The 25,323-nt window shown below is 45.7% G+C and overlaps 1 protein-coding gene across 2 annotated transcripts in view; it reads right to left on the bottom strand.

The window, feature by feature from the left end:
* SYN3 (synapsin III) overlaps positions 1–25,323 on the bottom strand; it is a 459,136-nt gene that overhangs the window by 49,885 nt on the left and 383,928 nt on the right. The window lies entirely within an intron of this gene.

Genomic DNA, 25,323 nt, shown 5'->3' with positions numbered 1-25,323 from the left:
GAAGTTTCGGGGAGTGGTGGCAGCTGATTTAGGAAGCCTTCACAAAGACAGGCTTCACAAAGACATATTTATTCTTTGCAAGTCGGAGTGAGATTTGAACATGCTGCAGCGTTGGAAAGATGCCAGTGGAGAAGGAGCACTGAGAACCAGGGGTGAGAAGGAATGGACAGGTAGCCAAGTCTCAGAGGATACGGGTGGAAATGAGAGCCAGAGCTCAGAGGGAACACGAACTCGGAACAGGAGACACGACAGCACTGAGACAGGGAAGATGGGTGTGGGGCAGGGCAAAGGCATGGCAAGGTGTACACACGTGAGGGCAGAGGTGATGAGGTGACTCTGCCAGCATCAGTGAGCTCTGTGACAGGGGCGTGGTCCTCTTTTTGGGGGAAAGATGTGGGACTTGCAGAGTGCAGTGAGGTTCTGAAAACACCACCATGGGGATGGGAAAGGCAGCTGACTAGGGAGATGTAAAAGCTTTGCCAAGACAACTGGGGGCTCCTAAGGCTAGAGGCCATACATTTGTAGTTGCAGCATCAGATCAGTGGTCTTGGTTTAGAAGAGATGAAGGTTCATGGCCGGACTGATCCAAGGTTGGGAGTTCCAGGGCAGGTGTGACAGGAGGACTAGAGAGATTGCTCATTGATTCAGCAAACAGGTATTACATGGCTACTCAGTGCCAGGTACTGTTCTAGGTGCTAGAGATCGTACGCAGTGTCAAACCAGACAAGATTTCTGCCTCCACGGAGCTTATGGGAATGGTTTTCTCTAAACGCGTAGTAGCCTCCTAACATAGAAGGAAAGAGAAGTGTTCTGCGGTGGGACTCAGCTTGTTTGGCGAACAATTGAGATGGACTGAAGTTTAACATTCCACATGTGGAGTTGACGTGCTCCACTGTCAACTCAGGGGACAGGGGAGAAGGTGGCTGCTCAGGACGGTGCGTACTGACCCTGAAGTCATGGAGGTAGGGATTACCACCTCCACATGCCTGGAGGGGACTGATGAGGCTCAGAGAGGGTCTGAGACCACACAGCCAGTAAGTGGGAAGATTGTCTGGGCCCAGAGCCTGCTGCTTTTACTTCTCCATATTCTCAAGTTGATGAAGCCCCAGAAAGAACAGGTTTGTTGAGCCTCTTGTGGACATGGGTTCTCTACCTCTCTCCTTCTCTTGCCAACCCTGCTTTGGCCAGAGCCATGGCCATTTTATACACAGATGGAGATGTCAGGGGAAGCTTGCTTATGAGGATGGTCCCCAGGTCCAGAGGGGACTAGACAAAGGTGAGTCAACTCCTCTGGGTGATTCAAGCTCCTAAGGGGGAAGGGGCTTCCTGGGGTGGCCAGGACAGAAGCACAGTCAGACTTTGCTTCTAGCTGTTCTGAGGCAGCTCTGCCTCAACGTCCTGGATGATGTTGGACGTCCGCGCTCTCTGTGCCTTGGCTCTGGTCTCTTTTCTGCCTGGAATGCTCTCCTTGCTCCTCTACCTAACACCTACCATCCATCAAAGCCCTAAAACTCGTCGCCTTCTCCAGGAAGCCTTCCTGGTCCACTCCAGCTCATTAGAGTTCCTCCCCCCACCCTGAACTCCTGCAGGGTTCTATACTACTTTATTTCACTTTAAGCAAAGTCTTTATTTTCAAGGAAAAAGTGCATTTTCTCATTTTCTGTTCTAGGCATAAACTTTAATTATTTCCAGTGGAAGCAAAACCTCCTGAACCCCTTTCAGGGTCATCTAAAACTTGAACTTCCTCTATTTCTGGGTAAAATATGTGTTCACAAATGAGATGTGCAATTCGATCACACTTTTTGACTTCAAACTTTTCTTTGCCAAAATTAAACAGTACAATACCAACGTTTCCTCTATAATCTTCATCTATGACACTGGCTCCTACATCTATGAAGTGTTTTGCAGCCAAGCCAGAACGTGCAGCTACTCTCCCGTAGTACCCAGAAGGAAGAGCTATCTGAATGTTGGTTTTCAGATGCCAAGTAGTATAGTTCAGAGGTGGAGGAGGAACAGGTGTTTACTGTTCACTTAATTATGAGCATATGTTCATTCACTTAGTCTACAAATATTTATTGAGGGCACTGTGCTAGGCACTGAGAATATGGTAACAAACAAGACAGATGCAAGGGAATGTTCTGGTGGGGGGGAGGTGGAGAATAAATAAGCAGATAGATAAAGAAGTGGTTAGGTAGATGGAAAGATAGGTATAACAGGTAGGAAACAACTAGTTTGCAAGTGCATTGAAAGACACAAGCAGGAAAGTGAGATAGAGGATGTACTACTGTGTACTGATAGAATTTTCAGGGACTTCCACAAGCTGATTAATCAGGCCAGGTTTGTAGAATCCCATTTAATAGGATACAGGCTCTACTACATCACACTTTTTTTTCCCTCACACAAGTCACAAAGTTGTTAGATAAATCAGATGAAATTCTACAGGCAGCACAGTGAAAGCACAGACTATGGGGTCAGGCTGATCTAGGTTAAAATCCTGACTCAGGCATTGTAGATGCCACGACCTGGAATAAGTTCTTAAATCTTCCTGGGGCTCAATTTCCTCATGTGTAAAATGGGGATGATAATATTTATACCCATCCTCACAGAACTGGGAGATTAGAAATGACATCTCTGTCTATGTCTATCTAGCCATCTATCTATCATCTATCTATCTAAACACCTATTTCTCTAAGTGATAGTTATTATTAAATGCGTAAGAGTTCTAAAAAATACAAAATGACCCACACACGGAAGGTATTGCTTTGAGCATGGGTTTGGGAATCAGACTTTACTGCTCACTAGCTGTGTGACCTTGGGAAATTTCTCAACTTCTCTAAACCTTGATTTTCTCAACTGTAAAGTGGGGTTTGTAATAGTACATACCTCATAGAGTTACTACAAAGATTTAGTGAGATAAACTATGTAAGCAACTGAATGGTGTCTGGCACAAAACAACGAATGTAAGCTGCTTGTGATCAACTAAAAGGACCTCTACGGATAAGGTATCTAGAGATTTTGTTAAGTCACTATACACGAAGTATAGAGATACACAAGTATCTCTTTTACTTTCCTGGCCCTAGTGGCTTATATTTTCTGGGTGTGGAGGCCTCTCTCCCAGTTGTCTGTAGAGTGGTTTTAATAGGGGCAATGCTGAAGGCGTGTTAGGTATAGAAATGCCATACCTGATCTTGCTCGTGGGCAGATCCTGCGGTCGATTAAACATGGTATTTAACTCCCCTCCCTCCACACACTGCCCTTTTAGGGAGGGTTCGAAAACCTGCTGACTTTCCTGAAGGACTTAGATGTTGTCTGTCTCCGGTCAGACAGTGGAGGAGGATGCTGAGTGTGGCGGTCCTACCAGGGATGGTGAGACTCCGTGTCTGTCTGGCTCCCTTGTGAAACATTGAGATATTAAAGGCCATTGTAAACATTTTTCAAAAAACAATAGAGAGATTTCCTTTGTGTGGGTTGGGATGTGACTCCCTGGCAAGGGGTATTATTCACTTTACCAAAGTTAAGGAAGTTAAGAGAGCTGTGCTGAGGTTTGGAAAAATTGAGGTGTTTTTCTTCTAATTAAAAAACTTAATTTTCATTTTGGGGTTGGATCTGCGCAGCTTTCTCTCCCAGGAGGATGTGCCTTGTAGTAAGGAAAGGGGGTGTAACAGGGAGGTGTGGGGAAGCTTTGGTGGGAGGAGAGAGGGCAGGGTGCTGGAAGCTCTGGCCTGGGTATGTGGCCTTCAATAACTATGTTTATTCAGTGAACAGCTCAGAACCTCAGAGTGTGAAGGGACCTGAGAGGGCATCTGGTCAACCCTCTCATTTTTCAGATGAGGCAAATGACACATAGGGAGGGGTTAGAATCAAGGACTGAGACTGTCTCCAAGTCTGCCAACTTCTCTCTACCAGTGCACCACAATGTGGAGTGCATGGCATTGGCGGTCCAAGGGATGACTTAGAGGGTACGCAAATGAACATTTAACTTTTAACAGTTAGATATTTATTTCAATGTGTATTAGGAAAAACTATCTGGGCCATAAAACTCATAATCTATGATTATGATATAAAATATCATTGAAAAATACATTTATTTAAGCAAAGACAGAGGGAGCGTGTTTGTGTGTATGTGTGTTGTTTTAAAAATGCTGGATATATAACGGAATAGGTCTGTAGGTTTGTTATAAATCATGGCTACAGTCCACCCCATCTTTAGGGTTATGGTGCTGCACAGTGAAGACTGGGGAGGCCCTTCTAGGTTCTCCTAGAATTTGGCATTTTCACTCTGAGAAGCAGCAAACCTCTGACTCCTCAACCCCCAGCATCCCCTTTCCTTCACCTCATCCTCTCATTCAACTTTCTTCACAATTTCTCCCTTCCCTCCTCTTTGTCTTCCTTCTGATCCCCAGTGCCCAAAATAACCAGCAGGCAGTGGGAATAGCTGCTAATTCTGTGACCTCTGGGCTAATCTGTGATCTCTCCTCATTCCAGGATCTGGGATTCATACAGAGCCCTGGCTGCTGGGAGCCAGAGTCAGGGGCCTTTTTCTCATCCTGTCTTCACGAAATTTCAAGCTTACCCCATCTATTTGCCTTCTTCCCAGATCTGCCTAAACTGTAAAAAACAAAACAAAACAAAAAACAAACAAAAAAAACCCCCAAACCCCAAACAACTCCCCTTAAAATATTAATGGTTGATGGGATAAATATGTCACCAGCAGCCTCCTCCTACAACCCCTAGTCTGTGACAATGGTACATTAATAGGCCTTGGGATATTCCCAAATCATAACTAAAAAACAAAATCAAAACATTATGAAGCTACAATGAAACATCACTGTCACCCAAAGTGTACACCATCACAGCATCATACAGAATACTTTCGCTGCCCTAAAACTCCTCTGCGCTCTGCCTATTAGGCCCCCCCTTTAGCCCCTGGCAAACACTGATCTTTTTTTTTTTATTAACATCTTTATTGGAGTATAATTGCTTTACAGTGGTGTCTTAGTTTCTGCTTTATAACAAAGTGAATCAGCTATACATAATACATATGTTCCCATATCTCTTCCCTCTTGCATCTCCCTCCCTCCCACCCTCCCTATCCCACCCCTCTAGGTGGTCACAAAGCACCGAGCAGATCTATCTGTGCTATGTGGCTGCTTCCCACTAGCTGTCTATTTTACATTTGGTAGTGTATATACGTCCATGCCACTCTCTCACTTTGTCCCAGCTTCCCCTTCCCCCTCCCCGTGTCCTCAAGTCCATTCTCTACATCTGCATCTTTCTTCCTGTCCTGCCCCTAAGTTCTTCAGAACCATTTTGGTGTCTGCATCCAGTGGGTGGCTTGCATAGGCTTCCTGGTGGAGGGGACTGGTACCTGTGTTCTGGTGGGTGGGGCTGGATCTTGTCTTTCTGGTGGGCAGGGTCGCGTCCGGTGGTATGTTTTGGGGTGTCTGTGAACTTAGTATGATTTTAGGCAGCCTCTCCGCTAATGGGTGGGGTTGTGTTCTTGTCTTGCTAGTTGTTTGGCATGGGGTGTCCAGCACCGGAGTTTGCCAGCCATTGAGTGGAGCTGGGTCTTAGCGTTGAGACAGAGATCTCTGGGAGAGCTAGCACCAATTGATGTTACGTGGGGCCGGGAGGTCTCTGGTGGACCCAACGCCCTGAACTCGGCTCTCCCACCTCAGAGGCTCAGGCCTGACACCCGGCCGGAGCACCAAGACCCTGTCAGCCACACGGTTCCAAACTCCAGAACTCCACACTCCGGATGCAGCCCTTTGGACGTGCCTTACAAATTTTATAAGTTGTGCTTTTAACTTTTTCCTTGCTAAGAGTCTATATGGGGAAATGGCAGGGGTTAGACTGGGGAGAAATATGAAGGGTTAAGTGTCCAAGTTTGAGCAAATTATGTTCCAACTGGTAGGCTGAACTCCTTGCTTATTGTCTTTTCCGCTAGTGGCTTTCAAACTTTATTGACACAGAAGTGATGAAGCAGGTTCTCTTTGTATTACATGGTGTCAGTCAGCACGACAGTTTCTTCCTCTCAGCTCATTAAATTCTGGATTCCCTCCTTCCTGATCTTTATTTTCAGGAGGGCCATCTCCGTGTAGTCAAATACCGAGCTGAGTACCTGGAGAACTGGGCTCTTGCGTAGGCTGTACACTGGGTGTGAATATGGGTAATTTCTCTCTTCTGGGCTTTAGTTTCTGTATCTCTGTAAAACTAGGGCTCAGGTGTTTGGATCTACTGTCCAGGCCAAGGGAAAAGTTTTTCTACCAGTCTCCAAAACCTCGCTAAGGGGGAACAGAAAACTGCCAGAGGTATGTATATTGTTCAGATCAACCCCAAAGAAAGTCTCCTTGAGCCAGGGATCGTCTCAACAGAGGACATCCCTTTGTGGCCTCCTCCTCCAATTCAAGCCTCAAAGGGGCTGACGGTGCTGGCTGTGGCTAGGCAGCCGTTTGAGCCTCACCACTGGTCGTTTTATTGACTTCATAGTTTTCCCTTTTACATATATTTGAAATCACATAATATGGAGCCTTTGCAGAGTGGCTTCCTTCACTCGGTAACATGCATTTACGTTTCCTCCATGTCTTTTCATGGATTGACAGCTCGCTGCTTCTTAGCACGGAATAAAACTCACCAGTTGCAACAAACGTACCACTCCGGCGGGGGTGTTGATAATGGGAGGCTGTGCACGTGTGGGGGAAGTGGCCATGTGAAATAGCTCTGTGCCTTCTGCTCAATTTGGCTGTGAATCTAAAAATGCTCTAAAAAATAACTTCTATTTAGAAAAAAAAAAAGACTATGAAGTGTGGCCACGTTTATGAGTGGGTTCTATGCTAGGGTTAAAATAAAATCAATGAAAACTCTCATCTCCTAGTCTTTTTAAGAGTAGTGATCATAGGGGCGATGAGACAATAATTTAATATGCATTGAGTGCCTTCTAGAATCAAAATCCTCATGAAGGCAGGGATTTTGATTTGATCTCTACTGTATTATCAGTGGCCAGAACACTGCCTGGCACTTAGTAGGAGCTCAATTAGTACTTGTTGAGAAATTTAACAAAAATATCAGGCCCTATGCTAGGCGCTGGGGCTCCAAGCATAGTTTCTGCTCTTGCGGTCCGGCCCAGAACACTGACAAGCAGATGTAGAACAATAGGACAGTCAGATGATGCAGTAAGAGGGAGCTGGACTAGGTCCAGAGCTGGCTCAAAGGAGGGCAAGACGATAGAAGGCTTTAAAGGGGAGAAGTTGCTTCAGCTGGGTCTAGAAGGATGAGTCCCAAGGTGGAGACATCCCGAGGTATGATCTGAGGTGTGTAAAGTACAGGTAGGTTTGGGAGGACTTTAGCTTAACATGGTGTCACCACACCTGTCCCTGGGGTCACACTCTGACCATTTCTGACAACAAACCAGGCCCTGAACTTACGGACGCCAGCTCCTCTGCTCTCCAACCCATTCTAACTGTCCCATCCCTGGCTCCAGCCCAAAGTCTCAGGGCCTTGTGTGTCACTGCAGGTGTCAGTTTTTGGGTGATGGCCTTCAAGTGGGCTCTACCCAGAAACACCAACTATGCATAAGGGCTGGAAGCAGTGGTATCCTGGAGCTGGCTCATATTGACTTATAAGAGGCAATTCTTAAATATTTAGAAAATTTGTGAGCCAGTTATTAAACCATCGTTAGCTTCATGCTGTCCACAGTGGAAGGATTTACACCCTAGAAACTGGCAAACACTACAAATTTGGGCACTTTTTTCCTCCCAGAGAGCCAGTTTGCCAGAACACTATTTGCTGGAAGACAACTGATGCTGACTGCTTTTCAGTGTTCCATGGAAGGATTTGAAGTATTGCAACAAAAATTCGATTATTGTTTTGTTAAAACAAAATATTTAAGAGCTTGATTTTTGAGCATCCAGAAAGCAGACTCAGATGTTTACTACACATTAACTTGAGCTTCCTGGGCAATCCTTATTTGTTCAGCCCCCAGAGTAAGGTTTCTCCTTCCATTTTGGTTTATTTAGAGAATAACCTCAGATTGCAGAGCAAGTCGGTAAAACACCACTGATTTTCTCAAAACCATGCCGTGCAAGGACACAAAATATAACGGGAGGCTGGGTGCTGAGGCTGATACAAGACCAAGTTCATCAGAGGAGTCTCAGTGTTCTCCTGGTGGACTTGACAATAGATGGTGTGAATTAAAAGCTACAGAATGAAATGACAGCTAATATAATACTACATTTATGTCTGTTATCATTTCAAGTTCTGTGTAGTATTTCGTTGGAAAAGAGAGTTTTGATGTCACCCAGTCAACTTATGTTGCAAAAAAGGAATCTAAAGCCCCCTGGAGAGCGACATGGCTACTGTGCTTCTGGTGGTGCAGCTTCTGGAAAGGAAAGGGAAGGGAGGAAACCTGGAAGGAAGGAAAAGGACTTTCTGAAAGTTAGAACTCCTGGCCTCCCCGTCCAATGCCATTTCCTGTATGTAGGAGGAATGTGTCCAAATTTCATTACAGATCTTCCTTGACTTAAAATGGGGTTGCATCCTGATAAACCCATCCTAAGTTGAAAATATCATTAAGTCGAAAATGCATTTAATGCACCTCACCTGCTGAACATCAGAGCTTAGCCCAGCCCACCTTACACATGCTCGGAACACTTACACTAGCCTACAGTTGGGCAGAATCATCTAACTACAAAGCCTATTTTACAATCAAGTGTTGAATATCTCATGTAACTTATCGAATACTATACTGAAAGTAAAAGACAGAATGGGCATCTGGGTACAGGATGGTTGCAAGTGTGTCTGTTGTTTACCCTCGTGATCATGTGCTGACTCGGAGCACCGTGGCTCGATGCTGCTCCCCAGCATCATGAAGAGTATCACAGCGCATATCACTAGCCTGGGAAAAGATCAAAATTTAAAATTCCAAGTACGGTTTCTACTGAATGCGTATCACTTTCGCACAATCATAAAGTCAAATAATTGTAAGTGGAGCCATCCTAAGTCAGAGACCATCTGTATTTCAGCAGGGAACAAAATTACCATAGTGGTGGGTGCCCAAAATATCTGAACTTGACCCATGCACACTAGTGTTCCGTAAACATCCACGTACAAGGGCCAACATATCTTGGCCCTGCTGATCTCTCTGATCTCATTTCCTTCCATCCACCCGCTGATTCTCTCTTTCAGTTCCTAGAATTTGCCAAGCTCAGTGCTGCCTCAGGGCCTTTGCACTCATTCCTTCTGCCAGCAAAGCTCTTGCTGCAGACAGTCTCACAGCTGGTTCCTTATTGTCTTTGTTCCATTGTTCTCTGTCCTCCTCAGAGAGGCCTCTCCTGATCTAGAGCAGCTCTTTCACTCCGCTATGGCATTCTATGACATCACCCAGTCTCGTGTTCTTTCTTGCACTTATCATGGTCTCACGTTATCTTATACTTGTCCATGCCCCCCACAAGGATATAAGCTCTGTGAGAGCAGGGACTTGTCTGCTAGATTCACTACTATATCCTTTGCTCCTTGTACATAGTAGGTGTTTGGGATCTATTTTTTTGAATGAATAAGTGAACAACAACTGCTGACCATGACCTCTGGGCACTCTTTTGACCTAAGGGAGTGGTTTTCGACCTGGACTCCATGGAGTCTTGAGGTACCTTAGAGAAGCTTGGGGGTTCCATCTTTGTGGGCATGGACCCATGCAAGGAGACCAGTTGAGTGGAACTCTAGATCTCCTCCCTTCATCTCGAGCTGCTCCACACAGATCTGGTTATATACATTGAGTGTTTTTATTGTTCATTGGGCAGAGGGCTCAGAGAGCAAAGAGCAAGGCCAGGTCATTGCTGAGGAAGTGTTGTGGATACTCAGGAGTCCATGAATGGGACACAGGTGGAGTAAACATTGATAGGGGCGGGGGGGTGGGGGGGTGTTCTCCAGGTATGAGGAGAGGGTCTTTGGGGGTGGTGACCTGATTCTAAGTCTTCCTTCCAGCTGCCTCAGCTCCTTGTCCCTGAGTCACTAACTAGCGATGGGCTCGCTGATGCTTTTTGCTGGGGCCACATGAGAGACACTGGCATTTTCTGACCACAACTTGAAACATAATGTTTGCTTCTGCACTCACCAAGTGAGCAACAGCCTTGCTCTCAGTGGCCTCATTAAATGGGATTCTATTTTCATAGCACTCACTTTTAGAACATTCCTATTTGCTGTTCCAAGCTCTTGGAGAGACAGCCCAAGAGGCTCTGCTGATAAAATGACTCTGGGCACGATAGAGATGGGGAGATGCCGAAATGAATAGCAGCTTTGTTTACTTGGCATTGGAACAGTCGAGAGGAGTTATATTTTAAAAAAATAAATAAAGTTTCCCTTCTCTCCACAAGAAAAAAACCTACTCTGGCTGCATGGCCAGCAACACAATTTCCCTCATAGAACAGAACAAATGTGAGTAGACTGAGATTAACTTTGGGAGAAAAATTAAAGAAATAAAATAATTATGGGGTGGGCATGGGGTAGGACTGGAGAATGGGTAAGATCAAGAGGCATTTGAGATGTCTAATTAAAAAGCCAAAAAGAAAAAGCAGCAACAGATGGAGTATGAGTATAGCGACATATATACACACTAAGGCATTTAAATATACATCTCTATATACTATATACGTACATACATACTAAGTATATATACATCTATATAGAAACAGGGCTTCTAAATATGATTGGTTCCCTTCCCCGCAGACTTGGCCTGTGTTTCCTTCCCACGGTGGAGAGAAGATAGTAATAATTAATATTACTGCCATTTTCTGAGCCCTCACCACGTGCCCAGCTCTGCAAAGTGGCATGTGCATACAATAAGTTATCATTCTTCTCACTTACCGAGCTTCCCCTCAGTTTTCCCCTCTGTAAAATGGGGACAGTCAGATTACCTACCTCATAGAGCTGTTGTGACAATTAAGTAAGACAATGAATATAAAGCATGGAGTACAGGGCCCAGCACCTAGTAAGTGCTCAATAAATGGCTTGTGATTATTATTATTGTTGTTATTTTCCACTGGTACCTCCAACTCAAAATGTTAAAAACTGAACTCATTATCTTCCCCCTCAAGCCTAGCCTTCTTGATCTCATATTTCAGTGAATGGAATCATTATATTCTCAGTTTTCTTCTCCTGCTCTGCATCTGGGCAGTCCCTAAGTTCTTTCAATTCTGCTTTTCCCATATCTCTTGACTGCATCCTTATCTCACCCCTCACTGCCTTGGTCCTGCCTGGGTGCAAATCCTTATTTCTTCTCTGAACTGATGCAGTGTCTCCCTAATAACTCCCAGGGTTTCTAATCTTCCCCTCCTGGCCCCCACTCCTCTCCTCTCCTCTTACACTGCTGCCAGAGTGCTTTTTCTACCTTATAAATCCAACCATGCCCATTCTTTGCTTAAACCCCACCAGTGGGTCTCTCTCTTACCTAGAAGATAAAGTCCACATTGTAGAGGCAGCATAAAACGCATCTATGATCTGGCCATGACTCCTGCCCAGTCTCACCTACTCTTCCATGTCTCCCTCCAGTCCAGAGCTCTGAAGTACTGGTGTCACATTAGCATCTCCTGGAGATAAAAAAATGCCAGTGCCTGGGTCCTCTTCCAGCCAATCACTGCAAAGTCTGGGGGTGGGCCCCGGGTAGAAGTATAATTTCAAAGCTTCCTGGGTGCTTCTAACACCCTGCCAGGCTTGAGAACCACTGTTCCCACTGTACCAACAGCCTGCGATGCTCTCTTGGGCCTTTATGCCTTTGTGTGTGCAGGTCCCATTGCCGGGAATGCTTTTCTCGGCTGTATCAACCTGCATTATATCTCCTCATCCTTTGAGATGCAGCTGAGGTTTCCCATCGTGTGGAAGTCTTCCCTGGTCCCCCCAAAGGTGCTCCTGCTTCCCCTGACATCTCCCTCTGTCGTGATGTATTTGCTTGCATGGCCCCTGTCACTGTGAGAAAGGGAGCTCCTTGAAGGAGCTTATTTGTTGCCTCAGCACAGTCCCTACGCACACTTACAAGACGTGATTTTTGGACAAATCAATAAATCGGTGGAGGTTCCCCCTCCATCATGGTTTAGTTTTATCTGGACCTCCTTCTCAGCGCTTGGCTTGTCTTTCTGCTATAGGGTTTATTCATTCTGCTCTGACTGCAGTCAGTTGTCTACATGGCCTTCTACCACCTCTCCCCAACCCACCAGCCTTACTTCCATCACTTTTCACCTCAAGCACTCACTCCTGCCCCAGGGCTTTTATGCATGCTCTCCCCTTTGCTGTCATGCTCTTCCTCTACGTGTCCACGTGGCTCACTCTCTCCTTCCTTCACATGCCACTTCACAGGAAGGCTTCCCTGACAGCTATCCCAGCCCCCTGCCCCCGTCACGCTCTCTCCCTCTTATCCTGTTTCTGCCTCCAGGGCCCTTCTTGTCACCTGACATATTGCAGTTTAATCTGTTTATTTTATCGTCTGCCTCCTCCTACAGGATGTATTACTTACTGGGGTTTGCTATACAAATACCTGGAAAAGCATGGCACTAGACCACGGATTGGAGAACTTTTTCTGTGAAGAATACAGTGCTAAATATTTTAGGCTTTGCAGGCCATGAAAATGATTCAACTCTGATGCTATAGGGTGGAAGCAACCATAGACAATATGTACACAAATGGGCAGGGCTGTGTTACAATAAAACTTTATTAACAAAACCAGGTCCGGGACTGGGTTTGGCCTGTGGGAGGTAGTCTGGCAAGCACTGCCCTAGACTGTGGTCCAGTGCGAGCCTGTGTCTTTTGTGGGTAAATTTCCTGCATTCAGGAGCCATGTCTTTTCCATGTCTGGATCTTAACCAAGAGTCCTCCATCCCAGGGTCTAGCCCATTCCTTGCACATAACAAATGTTCATAAACATCTGCCAAAATATTCAATAAACATTTACTGAGTCCCTAACTCAGAACAGCTGGGCACCAAATCCATTAATGTTGGTTGAATGAACACAAGAGCCCTGGTCTCAAATTCTCAAAAGCCTTTGCCCCTCCCCCAATCCTTCCAAAGGCTGAGACCCAGAGTGCAACGGATGTCCTCACCCTGGCTGCCTGGGTCACGTGCTGCCAGGGGTCGGAAGGGGTGGTGGGAAGTGATGGGAACAACGGAGGGTTTGATGGACTGTTTAGAGAACTGCCTAATTATCCTGCTTATCAGTTTGCTGGTTCCTTTCCTTTGCTCTTCCCCTTAATAAATCAAACTCCTTCTGTTGTTATTGAGCTCTGGGTCACTGATTCTCTTGCCCGTGTGTTTATAGAGTTAAAGTGTGACCGTGAGATTGAATGGAAGGGAAGGGAGGCACCTGACAAGTGTCAGCTCTGAAAGGCATCCCAGGGCCCCGTGCAGGGTGCAGCGGGAAGGAGGGGGCTTCCCGCTGTCCAGGGCACTGGCCAGGTCAGGAGGAAAGGTGGACTTAGCGGGTGCAGCTTGTGCACCAGCGAGTTTATAATCCAGTGGGGGAGGCTGACTATAGGCTTTTGTGAGGTCCATGGGTTAAGAATAGTTTTTAAATGGCTGGGGAAAAAAAATTGAAAGAAGAACGATAATCCCATGACACGTGAAAATTATATGAAACTCAAATTTCAGTGTCCATAAATTTATAGTGGAACACGGCCACATGCTTCATTTACCTCTTGTCTAGGGATGTTTTTATACCACAATGGTGGGGTCCAGTAGTTGCAACAGACCATTTGGCCAGAGAGGTTAAGATGTTTACCATCTGGCCCTGTACTGAGAAAGTCTGCTGACCCCTGACTGGCATGACTAACTGACTGGGACCAGCATCCCTGACATTACCTGGGAGCTTGTTACAAATGGAGACTTTCAGGCAGGCCCCACCCAGGCCTAGTGAATCAGAATCTGCATTTTAACGAGGTCTCCAGTGACCTGGAAGCACTGGAAAGTAGAGGGAGCATTTAGGCCCTAGAGGAAGTGAATCAACATCTCTTTAAGTATCCACAGATTTTTAAAGTGCTTTATCTCAGTCAGGCTGCAGGGCAACTCTTCACCCATTAGGGAGACTTATTAGGGCCACTTTACAGATGAGAAAACAAAGACTCCAAGTCAAGTGCTCACCCAAGGTTATAGAATAGACCTGGGAAGTGGCCGAGCTGGGATTTGAACTCCTGGGGCTGTTGCAGAGTCTGTGGCGTTAATCATTAGGCTGCATGGCTCCCTGTAAAGAGAGGGTAAGACCACACTGACTCTAAAGTTGGAGCCACCCAACTGGTGCCCCGGGGTGTTCAGTGGACTACAGATGTGTTTTACTTGGCCTGTACAGCGTTTCAAAAGATTTTAAAATTAGTTTTCAATACGCTAAAATCAGGAGAATTCATATCAGAGACCCAGCGAATTGGCTTAAGAAAGAATCAGGTGATCACGCCTGCACAGTCTCTCGGGGCTTTGTCCGGCTGGGACTGAGTTGTGTGTGGCTGCCCATGCAGGCTGGCCTGGGCTCTCCGGGTCAGCACAGTGCCCACCTGGACTCTTGACTCATTATGGTAACTATCTTGACCCGGTGAGCATCCGAGTTCACGTCCTCTGGGCGTGTAGAGCAGCATGTGGGTCACTGGGCATCTTGTTAAAATGCAGCATCTGATTCAGCAGGTCGGAGGATATGTCTGTGCTCTGCATTTTTAAGGGGCTCCCAGGTGACGCTGAGACTGCTGGTCCTTCTACAAAGGTCCCACTTTGAAGAGAAGGTTGTCAAGGAGCTCAGGCCTGTCTGACTCGGGGGCTACACTCAACTTGGCTCATCACCCAGCACATCCCCATAGGTGCTCTTGCTGCTGCTCCCTTATCCCTCAGAGTGGCTGGAAGTCCCAGGCTCTTCTCTTCAGCTGCTGGTAGCCCCTGCCATTGACCCACTCAATCCTCAATAGAACCATTTTCCACAAGCGTCATGATATGGGAAAGCCTGAACAGCATTCACTGTCCCACGTGGCCTCCCTTGCATCTTATGGCCTCACTACTGGAGGATGGAGTGTTGGTGTGAAGGTTTCTTGGGGCTGGGGGCCAGTAGTCAAAGTGAGAGGACAGGTTCTGCCAATAGTGTTCATTTGTCTGGAGGCTAGGTAGAGGATGCTGATAACTGTGTGTAAGTGTCTGCTCACCCTGCCCCCAAACACACACACTCTCTTCTCTCTCCAAAACGCAGTAAGCCCACTGTTTACATCCTTCTCTGGTTTCCTCCCACAAACAACCCTGCTGCTGCCACCTGTTGGCAACAATGCCAGCTGCCTCCAAGTGGATTTATTTCCAAGAAGCCAGAGGTGTGGCTGGTCTAATCTGCGGGAAGCAGGGTGGGAGGCTGGCCTGGGCTGCGGCTGCAGTGAGCAGGTGGCATCTGCTTGTTTCAGGACATCACTTCTACTGCCTGCTGATAGTGACAATGGGCTGCGCCTGCACATTTTGGCTGAGGAAGACCTCAGTGGACACACAGGCTGTGTTCCAGGTGGGCTGGCAGAACTCTCTGGAGGCTTCCCTTCCCTGGCATGGGTGCCAGGACCAGGGGAAAGAATGTGCAGCCTTCCCAGCACACAATGTGCAACCTTGTGCCCAATCATTTTGCCTCCTCGGTCTCTGCTGGTCTCATCTGTTAAATGGGTATCATGATAACCACACCCTCATCAGAAGACTGTTGGAACCTGAGCAGGCTCCCAGTGTGGATGAATTTTGTAAATTGCACGTGACTGTCTAATGTTGGGGGAAAAAGTATGGAGCTGGTCATCAAGTTGTGGAAAATTATACAGAGTACCCCCCAACAGGCGATGTGTGCCCCCTACTCTTTTGGGGAGACTCCTAGGGAATGACTTCTCTGGCCTTTCTTGCATACTATGCCAGGATGGGTCAACAGACGTTGCCAGGAAAGGAGAGAAAAGAAAAAGGAAGTACTGTTTTTCAATGTTTGTCAGCTCAAAAATATTCTGTTTTCCATGGAGGAGTGGTGTGGTCAGTGCACACAAGAGCCGGTAATTTATTCTTTCCAGATGAGTCTGTTCCTGTGTCTCTGTCCCTCGTGACAAAATGGGGCCTGTGATTGGGGGTGTACACTGTTTTTAAGACACAGTGCCAGGGGGTGATATTCTTCCTTTTCTTCTTCTCATTCTCTTGCACAAGGGTTCTTATTCTTGGCTTCAGGCCTGGGGTGAGATCAGTCCAGCAGACAACAAGAGCAGTTCATATGCAAAGGTCAGTGCTCGTCTCCAAGGTACTGACATGTTTCTTGGGTGGAACCCTGTGAAATTCTTCATAAATCAACTCTCCAATTAAGTTGGCTGGTCGCCTTATGATGGGAAGAGGTGATTCCACCAGGGCGTTCCTGAGGGTCCCAGGCAGCAGGAAGAAAAGAGCTGAAGAACCTGACAACCTCAGTTCGAATCCCGCTTCCGTCATTTACCTGTGACTTTAAGCAAAACAACTCTTGGAACCTCTGGAAAGCTGGGATCAGAACTAGCTCTCAGGGCACCTTTGAGGGTTAGAGATGTTGAAGGCACTCATCCTGCTGCACCAGCTGGTGTACCTCTGTTCATCCCATCTGATCTGCTTTGAGTTATCCCAGAGAAGGCAAGGAATTCGCACCAGGTCACAATGCTAGCCGATGGCGGAGCCCAGACCAGACCCAGTGAGGGCTAAGTCCAAAGCCCATACCCTTCTTCGTTTCCCTCTCCGCCTCACCTCCGCGTGGCGCTTCATACTTTTTAAGGCACTTCTACTCACTAGCTCTTCCAAGTGATTGGTGAGGAAAATCGTGTATATTTGACATATTTGGCACCCTGCACTTATGTGTTTAAATGACTTGCCCAGGTGGATACTGTGGGCCCCAGGGAGTGCAAGGCTGGCAGGAGGACCCAGGTTTCCTGAACCCAGGCCAACCAAGGATGGTGTAAATATGCGGGGATTGGCAGTGTAAGCGTCACCAGTAGAGATCTCAGCCTTAAACCCTCGTAAGGAAAACGAGTTGATGATCCAGGTGATGTCATCTTCAACATGACAGATGTCAGGCTGGACAGAGTCATGAAATAACTGTTTTAGTTTGCTTCTGTTTGTGCTTAGAATTGTGGCAGTTTGGCATCCAAAGGAAGAAAGAGGCCCTTAGGACTCTACAGAATACGTGTGTCTGTGTGTGTGATATATACACATATGTACACACACACACAGAGTCCATTCTCATTATTCACAGTAGTTACATTCTGTAACTTTGCAGCAAACACTGAATTAGCGAATCCTGAGCCACTGCTCCTAGGGTTCGTTTCCTGCAAGCCTATGGTCACATTTTCATCAACTCATCAATATATCATCTTGTTACGTGTGCTTCCTTTTAAAGACAACTTATTTAATATATATGGTTGATTCATTAACATTGAACTCATAGCCAACAGCACCATAACTCATCCGTGAATGAAGCTTATCTAACACATACATTTTTTTCCATAAGAAACATCACAGCCTGCTTGGGGTTAGCAACACCAGACAGCACTTCAGCCCTACGCTTGGGAATAATTTTAAACAATGAAATCACCAACACAAGGGACGAAAATGCAAAAGTGTGGCACTAAATACACCAAGAAGAGGACACTTGTTTACGAGCTGAAACAAGAAGAGTGTTTCCTGCTCGACATCAGTTGGGAAGGAACGCGCAAATTACTCACCGCTCTGCACGTGTCTGTGAATGACCACGAAAACACTATGAGAATTGATTCTGGGGTGACGAATATATTCCTAGTGAGTAGGTGAATTCAGAAATACAGAATCCATGAATAATGAGGATCGAGACTATTTATCGTGCTTATAGAGAGGGCAACCTCATGCCAGAGGCTCTGAGATGCAGAGCACAGTGTTTACAATTTTCACTACGGTGTAAAGGACAGATGCAAGCCCCTTAAGGGCCCATTTTGTTCAAGAGAAGCAGAGAGTAAAGGAGGCAGTGGTCATCTGTGGGATGGAGGGGACTTGGTGGGTGGTGGAGTTGAGAGGGAGGCTGCTGGAGGGAGTGTGTGTCCCTCTCTCCTCTCCTCCTACACAGCTTGGCAGCGGCCGTGAACACTGCTTGCCCGGCACGCCTTGCAGGCTGGAGCCCCTCCCCCGCTCTCACTTGATTCAGCTTCTGCTGAGCATGAAACACAGAGTGACTTTCCTCCCTGGTGATCTCCCAGGTGCTGGGGAGCCCTTGATTTCTTAACTGTTCCCCTGGGTTCCATTCTCCCATTTGCTCATTTTCTAGCCCTTTCTCTCCATTACCGTGTTATCTGGCCACCTACTCCCACTTTAAAAAGTGGACAGTGCTGGGAAGTCTTATTAAGTGAGTCAGCCTGAGGGAAGAGAGCAGAGTCCACGTCGCTGGGAGCTGATGACAGCAGCAGCCCTGGGCAAGCAGGGGTGTGCAAGATGCCGGGGCGACTGGAAGACAGTGCATTTAGGAGCTGCCACCTGGTCCCTCCAGAACAGACAGGCTGTCTGCCAAGGCGCCTCATCCCTGTCCCTCATCACTCCAGGCTCCTCTTAGTAGAACAACAAACCCTGGCCAAGCCCGCGTCTGGGCTTACTAACCTGTGACCATGGCAGTGCCCTTTACCTCTCACTGAGCTTAGGAGCCAGAGCCAGACTGCCCAGGGTTGAACCCCATTCCACCCCTTACTCCCTGCGCCTCAGTTTCCTCATCTGAAAAGTGGGGATACCCACAGTATCTTCCTCATAGGGTGGTTCTGAGAGGATAGTAGTCAATGAGTAATTTATAAAGCACTTAGAACAGTGCCTGCACAGAGTAAACTCCATAGAGCATTAGCTTTTATTATTATTCTGGCTATTATTACTACTACTGTTCTTATCTGTAAAGTGTGCAATGGGGTTGAATAATCTCAAAGGATTTTCTTTCCCTTCCTGTTCTGTTACTGGGGATGCTTCCTCACTATGTGGCCTTGGGCAAGACCCTTCTCCTCTCTGGGGCCTCAGGTTCTTATCTTTTAAGTGGGGTGCTGGGACTTAAGTCCTGAAGGTCTGTGAATTTATGAAACAAGGATAAGGTGACGCCCAGGGTGGGGTTTGCGTGTTATCTTGGCCTCTCCTGGGAATGCTGGAATCCCGTTTTCCTTACTTTAAGAATTTACCCAGAATTTAATTCTCCTTCCCTTTTTGTCTATTATGAGCAACTGCTTATCTCATCTTAGTTGAGATAAGCAGTTAGGTAATCAGAGTAATAGTTTATGTTTGTAGTGAGTTTTTAAAGCTCCCATTCACTGAGTGTTGACCAGGCACCTTCCTAAGCCTGGGCTGATTGATTCTATCATCAGTACAATTCCAGGAGGGAGATTATTGTCCCCATATTAGAGATGAAGAAATTGAGGCACGGAGAGGTTAGGCAACTTGCCCAAGGACACACAACTAGTAAATGGTTAATCCAGATTCAAACCAGAAACATGCTTTCAGATTCTACAAATGCTACCCCCACACTATACTGGCAGTTGGCCTTGAACTTGACCTCTATGATAATAACAGATATGCCATTCCTTTCAATAGACGGCTCATAGTATTGATCAAAACCAGATTCTTTTCATTGGAAGATACTGTAGCAGTCACCTTCAGGGTATGTTAAACTTTGGGAGGGTCATGGGCCCCTGTGAAAAGGTGGAAGAAGCTATGTACACCTTTCCCCAAAAAACATTCATATCCCATCCACACATAAACATACGCAGATGTGTCTCAGTTTTACGGGGTTCAAACATCTCAGGCTAAGAATCTCACATAATACTTAAATTCCCTTGAAACTCTCCAGTAAGTATTCATCTTTGCTCCAGTTCTGCATTGATGAGAACTTCCTACCCAAAGGGGCTCTTCATTCCATTAATATTCACCTCTGATTGTCAGAAAGTTGCTCTTTCAATACAACCCTCATGCATTTCCCCCTGACCTTGGTCCCATTTTTGGCTGCTACATGTTATATAGAAGCAGCCCAGCTTACCTTCCCAGGACAATTCTCCATGTTTCTGGGGACGGTGGCCCCACTGTCTCTAGCCCTCCTAGCCTGGATGCCTCTGCCCTCCATTGCTCAGTTCATTTTCCCCTGGACATACTCATGTGTCAATGGCTCTTTCAAACATCCGGAACTGGTTTACAGCCCAGAACCGAATACAATGTTCTAGCCATGGAGGAATCAGTGCAGTGCAGGACTCTCACTTTATTTTGGAAATCAGATCTCCATTAATATGTCCTAAACAAGGTTTAGAAAACCTTATTTTATTTTGAAATATAACACACATAGAGAATTGCCCAGTATAAAAATGACAGTTCAATGAGCTGTCAATCACAAAGCAAACATCCACATAACTACTACCCAAGTGAAGAACTAGAACTTGGACCACTCCTGCTGCATCCCAATGACCACACCTCCCTCCTCCACAAAGGTAACTTCTATTTTTTTATGGTAGTAATTTTCTTGCTTTTCTTAAAAGTTTTATCACCTTAATATGTATCCCACTTAACACTACAGTTTAGTTTCCCTGGTTTTGAATTTTATATAAATGAAATCATATAAATAGGCATCCTTTTGTACCTGACTTATTTCATTCAATGGTGTATTTGTGAAATTCATGCACGTTGTTGTATATAGTTGTAGTTCATCCATTTTCACTGCTGGAAATTTTCCATTTGTCTGAATATACTGCGATTTATTTATCTATTCTATTTCTAATGGACACATGGACTGTGTCCAGATTTTGGTAACTATGAATAAGCTGCTATCAACACTGGAGCACACACGCATGCATTTAGGTTGGGTATACCCAAAAGAAGAACTTCTGTGTAACTTCAGCTTAGTAGATGATAACAATCTGTATTCCAAAGCAGCTGTATCAATTGACACTTTCACTAGCTCTGTGTTTGTGTTCCAAATGTTCCATGTCCTTGCCAACACTTAGTATTATTAATCTTTTTAGTTTGAGCTAGTCTAGTGGTTATATAGTGGCATCTCATCATAGTTTTCATTTGTATTTCCCTAGTGATGAATGAGGTTGAGCCCATTTTCACCTATTTATTAGGTGTTTATGGATTAGAGCTTTTGGCAACTCCTTACTCATCTGATTCACATTGAACTTGCAGCCAAATAAAATATAGGCTCTGACAGAGGATGCTGTTTAGTCACATCTCCCCTATTGACTTCAATTGGATTTTGGGTTCTCAGAGCAGGTTCAAACATTCTTAATAATAATGACAGCTAGTATTTATTGAGTGCCTATTGTGTTCCAGGCACTGAACTATGTGTTTGACATGAATAATGTCTCTTAATCTTCACAACCAGCATATTAGCTTGATACTATTAATATCCTCCTTTTACATAAGATGATGAAACTAGGGTTGGGGAGGGTAAGTAACTTAACCTAAGGTCTCACAACTAACAAGTAGATTCAAATCAACACCCTTAGCCACTATAACAAACTGCCTCGCAAAGTTGGAAACATGTGACTACAATTGAAAAAAAACCTTTAAAAATGGTTAAATACTGAATAAAAAAATGGATATGTAACTGTCAAATGGAGAAAAATCATTGCAAAGTATGACAAAGGATGAATGTCCTTAATGTGCGAAGAGTTTTTACAAATTAAGGAAAGGACACACATCTCAATTAAAAAACGGTGAAAAGTTTCTTGAGTCAGGTAAATCTGGAAAATTCTGCACAAGTTTTCATGTTCTTGTACCCCTAGGAGGTATATGAGCAAATTTACGACTCTAAGAAGTTCTGCACTAAAAACCTATTTTAACATGGAATTTTCGTATTTGACTAAAATAATCTTTAGCATAGTCCTTTGGAACAGACTTTGAAACGTGTTGAACTCCATAATAACCACTGCTTCCTCTGGTTTCTAGTCTGGTAAAACTTTCCACAAAGGAAATGAAATTAGTTTTGTCCAGGGTTTCTTAACCTTGACGCTCTTGACATTTTGGGCTGGATAATTCTTTGTTGTAGGGGGCATTTTAGGGTGTTCAGCAGCATCCTTGGCTCCCACCAGGTAGATGCCAGATGTCCCTAGCACTTCCCTCACCCCCAGTTGTGACAACCAAAGCTGCCTCCAGACATGACCAAATGCCCCTGGGGGAAGAACACCACCCTCTTAAATTGGTCTAGCCTTACTGGTTTCTTAGAACTCCTGGTGTGTCCCACGATTACCTCCTAACTATCTAAGTGCTCCCCAAACTGCACAGCGTTTCACTATATTTTGATTTCTGTGCCTTGTGACATCCACTATTCTTTGTTTTAATAAAGAGGGTATTGGTCCATCTCTTGTCTTCGAGTCTTTCTTGTTTGTTAGAACTCCTTAAATCTCCAGGCACACCAAACCATGCAGTTACCCTGACAGGGAACTTCTTTCCATCCCTTAGGTGGAATTAAGTTCCTTCCTTCAATCTCCACACTCCCTGCACAGCCTTCTATCAGATCCTCAGCACATCTTATACTTATTTACTTATGTGGTTGTCTCCTCAGTTTCTTGAGAGCAAGGACTGGGTCCTATTCATCCTCCGATTCTTAGCACAGAGTAGGTACGAATTCATATGTGTGAACAGAGAAGCAAAATATAATTGAGGAGGGTCAGGAATTTCAATCATGGGATCCTGGGTGGATTTCCAGTAAGACTGAGTTAATTGACAGCCTCTTCACCAGTTTCCTCCTAGAAATGTTCTCCTTGCTTCTCTCCAGACAGACAATCTTCCTTCCGGAGAGAAACTGGAGGTACTGTAGAAGATACCGTTCTGTTTTTCTCCCCCTCAGCCACGAATATGACATCATTTGCTCAGTCGGCATGTCCAGGCTGTTCCTGATACTTTTCTCATTCCAGACAGAAGGAGAAAAGTCCTTTCCCCTTGATCTCAGCATTTTTGCAAACCTCAGTTTATTCCAGCGGGTGACACTTCTTATCCTCGGAGATGTGGCCTCCTTTCCATGTTCTGGGAGTTCCTTTTGGGCTTGAGTTTCTCAGAGGCATCCCCTCCCCCGACATTGCGTCAGTCTCTTTAAGTATTTCCTTCTTTTTATTTCCTGTCTGGGATTATTTTAAGCTTTAGAAACGGAATTTAATTCTTGGGAACCCTCTAACTTTACCAAAGCTGTCCAAGATGGCGACAGTAGGCGGAAAGAAAGGGACAGGTTTCAGAAACATTAACAAAAGGGCAAGTGACAAGACTTGATGACCATTGGGACACAGGGGAGGGGAGATGACTCCCAGATTTCTGTTTCAAGACAACGGAGGGACTGGTGGTTCCTGTTGTAGAGATGGTCCCAGGAAGAGGAGGAGGATAAAGATGAGGAAGGAGGGCGAGCTGTCTGAAAACAAAATGGACATGGTCTGGGAAGTTCAGAGTCGGAGGTTTCCATGGGGCATGCAGTGGAGATGTAGGGGAGGTAACTGGGTATAAGAGCCTGATGCTCTGCATAGGAAATGTGACTGGGGGGCTGTTGGTGTGTAGATGGGAGCTGAAGCTGAAAGAGCAGACGAGAGCTCAGATGGCGTGTGCTGATGGAATAGATGCGGCTAAAGATGCAGCAGGAAGGAAAGCCCTTGAAGGAGACTGTGAAGGATGGGTCAGACAGAGAGCAGAGAGCCAGGAGAGGGGCATGAGTTTCAGGGCAGAAAGGATGGCCAGCAGGTTTAAATGATGTAGAAAGGTAAATTCAGCTATGGACAGAAAAGTGACAGCTGAATTAGCAGCAGAGGGTCATTGAGGACCATGGGGAGGGCAGCCTCAGGAGTGGAGGGAGCTATAGCCAGATGACAGGGGATGGAGGAGGGGTTGGGAGAACAGGCAGTGGGGAGCAGACTTAGGGTGGCATCTGAAGAGGGAGTTACTCATTTATCCACTCGACCAACAAACTGAGAGGCTAGGGGTACACCAGGAGCCATTCGGAGCCGTAGGTGCAGTAGTGGGCAAACAGGTAAACATCTCCGCCCTCACAATGTGTCCTTTTCAGGGAGAGGTAGTATGGCGGGAGGATTAAAAAATTTTTTTTTCTTCCAGTTTTACCGAGATATAATAGACAAGGATTCATTTTAAAGGTGGTTATAAGAAGTATCATTGTTTGTGCAAACTATTACATTTAGAATGGATAAACAACAAGGTCCTAATGTATAGCACAGGGAACTATCCTCAATACCCTGTGATAAACCATAATGGAAAAGAATAGGAAAAAAGAATGTCTGTATGTGTATAACTGAGTCACTTTGCTCTACAGCAGAGATGGGCACAGCATTGTAAATCAACTAGATTTCAATAAAAAAAAGTGTCAGCATTTGTCAGATGAGGCCAGGAGAAGTTAGATGGCAACCTGCTCCACTTCACACAAAGGTCAGAGCTGAGGTCACGCCCTGACCTGTCTGACTCTTTCCATCCTTTGCTGCTTGAAGGGGTTGGAGTTTAGGTGGAAAGAGGTGATGCAGAAGGCATAATGGGGTGGGAAGAACGAAGGTGCAGGGTGTAGGGTTATTCGTGGCTGGGCTGGGCCTACACAAAGCAAGGTTTCTACTGGCCCCTGCTGCCCGTTATCTAGAACGCCCGGGCTGGGCCTTGTGCATGGGCTCAGGTCCTCCAATGGGGATGGCAGGCACTGAGATCCACATGTTCTCACATGGTTCTGCCTGAGCCAGAAGCTTGAGAGGTGGCCTGTGGTAGCCCCCGACACTTCCCCATCCCCACTCCCCTTATTTAGGAGTACATCTCCAGAAGGCCAAGCACTGATCAGTATCCCTCCATGAGATTTATGCAGAGATGCTGGAAAGAGACATGGTCTTCCTTCCTCTGGGACGGTGAGCTTAGGGACCAGAATGGGCCACCCACAGCCATCTATCTCGACTATCTGAAGAAACAACAAGTAGAGATAAACAGAGCCAAGAGCTCTGATATCATTTGAGCTCCTGGATCCAGCTCTGCCTGAATCTATCAAGAACTATTCCAGACTTCCTGATCCTTGAACCAATGAATTATCTTTTGCCCCCTAATTTGATTTGCGTTTCTACACTTGCAACTGCAAAAATCTGACCAGTACAATTTGTCATAATATGTTGTAACCAAGCAGGACCCTATAAGGCCTTCCCAGGACAGACTCCTCGCCCATATCTTCTGCTGTAGCTCCTCTCTGAAGGACCTAGATAATAGTATCTGATGCACACTTCTTGAGTTGTTTTACAGATGCTAAAACCACCACCAAATGGAAGAAATGAACTATCTGATGATCATGAGTCCCCAGACCTACTGGTGCCTAAGGACTGATCATGTTAACCACTCTGTTACCTCACCATCAAC

Source organism: Globicephala melas, chromosome 10 (assembly GCF_963455315.2).
Source record: "Globicephala melas chromosome 10, mGloMel1.2, whole genome shotgun sequence".
Classification (NCBI taxonomy): domain Eukaryota; kingdom Metazoa; phylum Chordata; class Mammalia; order Artiodactyla; family Delphinidae; genus Globicephala; species Globicephala melas.
The sequence above is the reverse complement of the archived record's forward strand: the minus strand, read 5'-3'. Positions and strand labels throughout refer to the sequence as shown.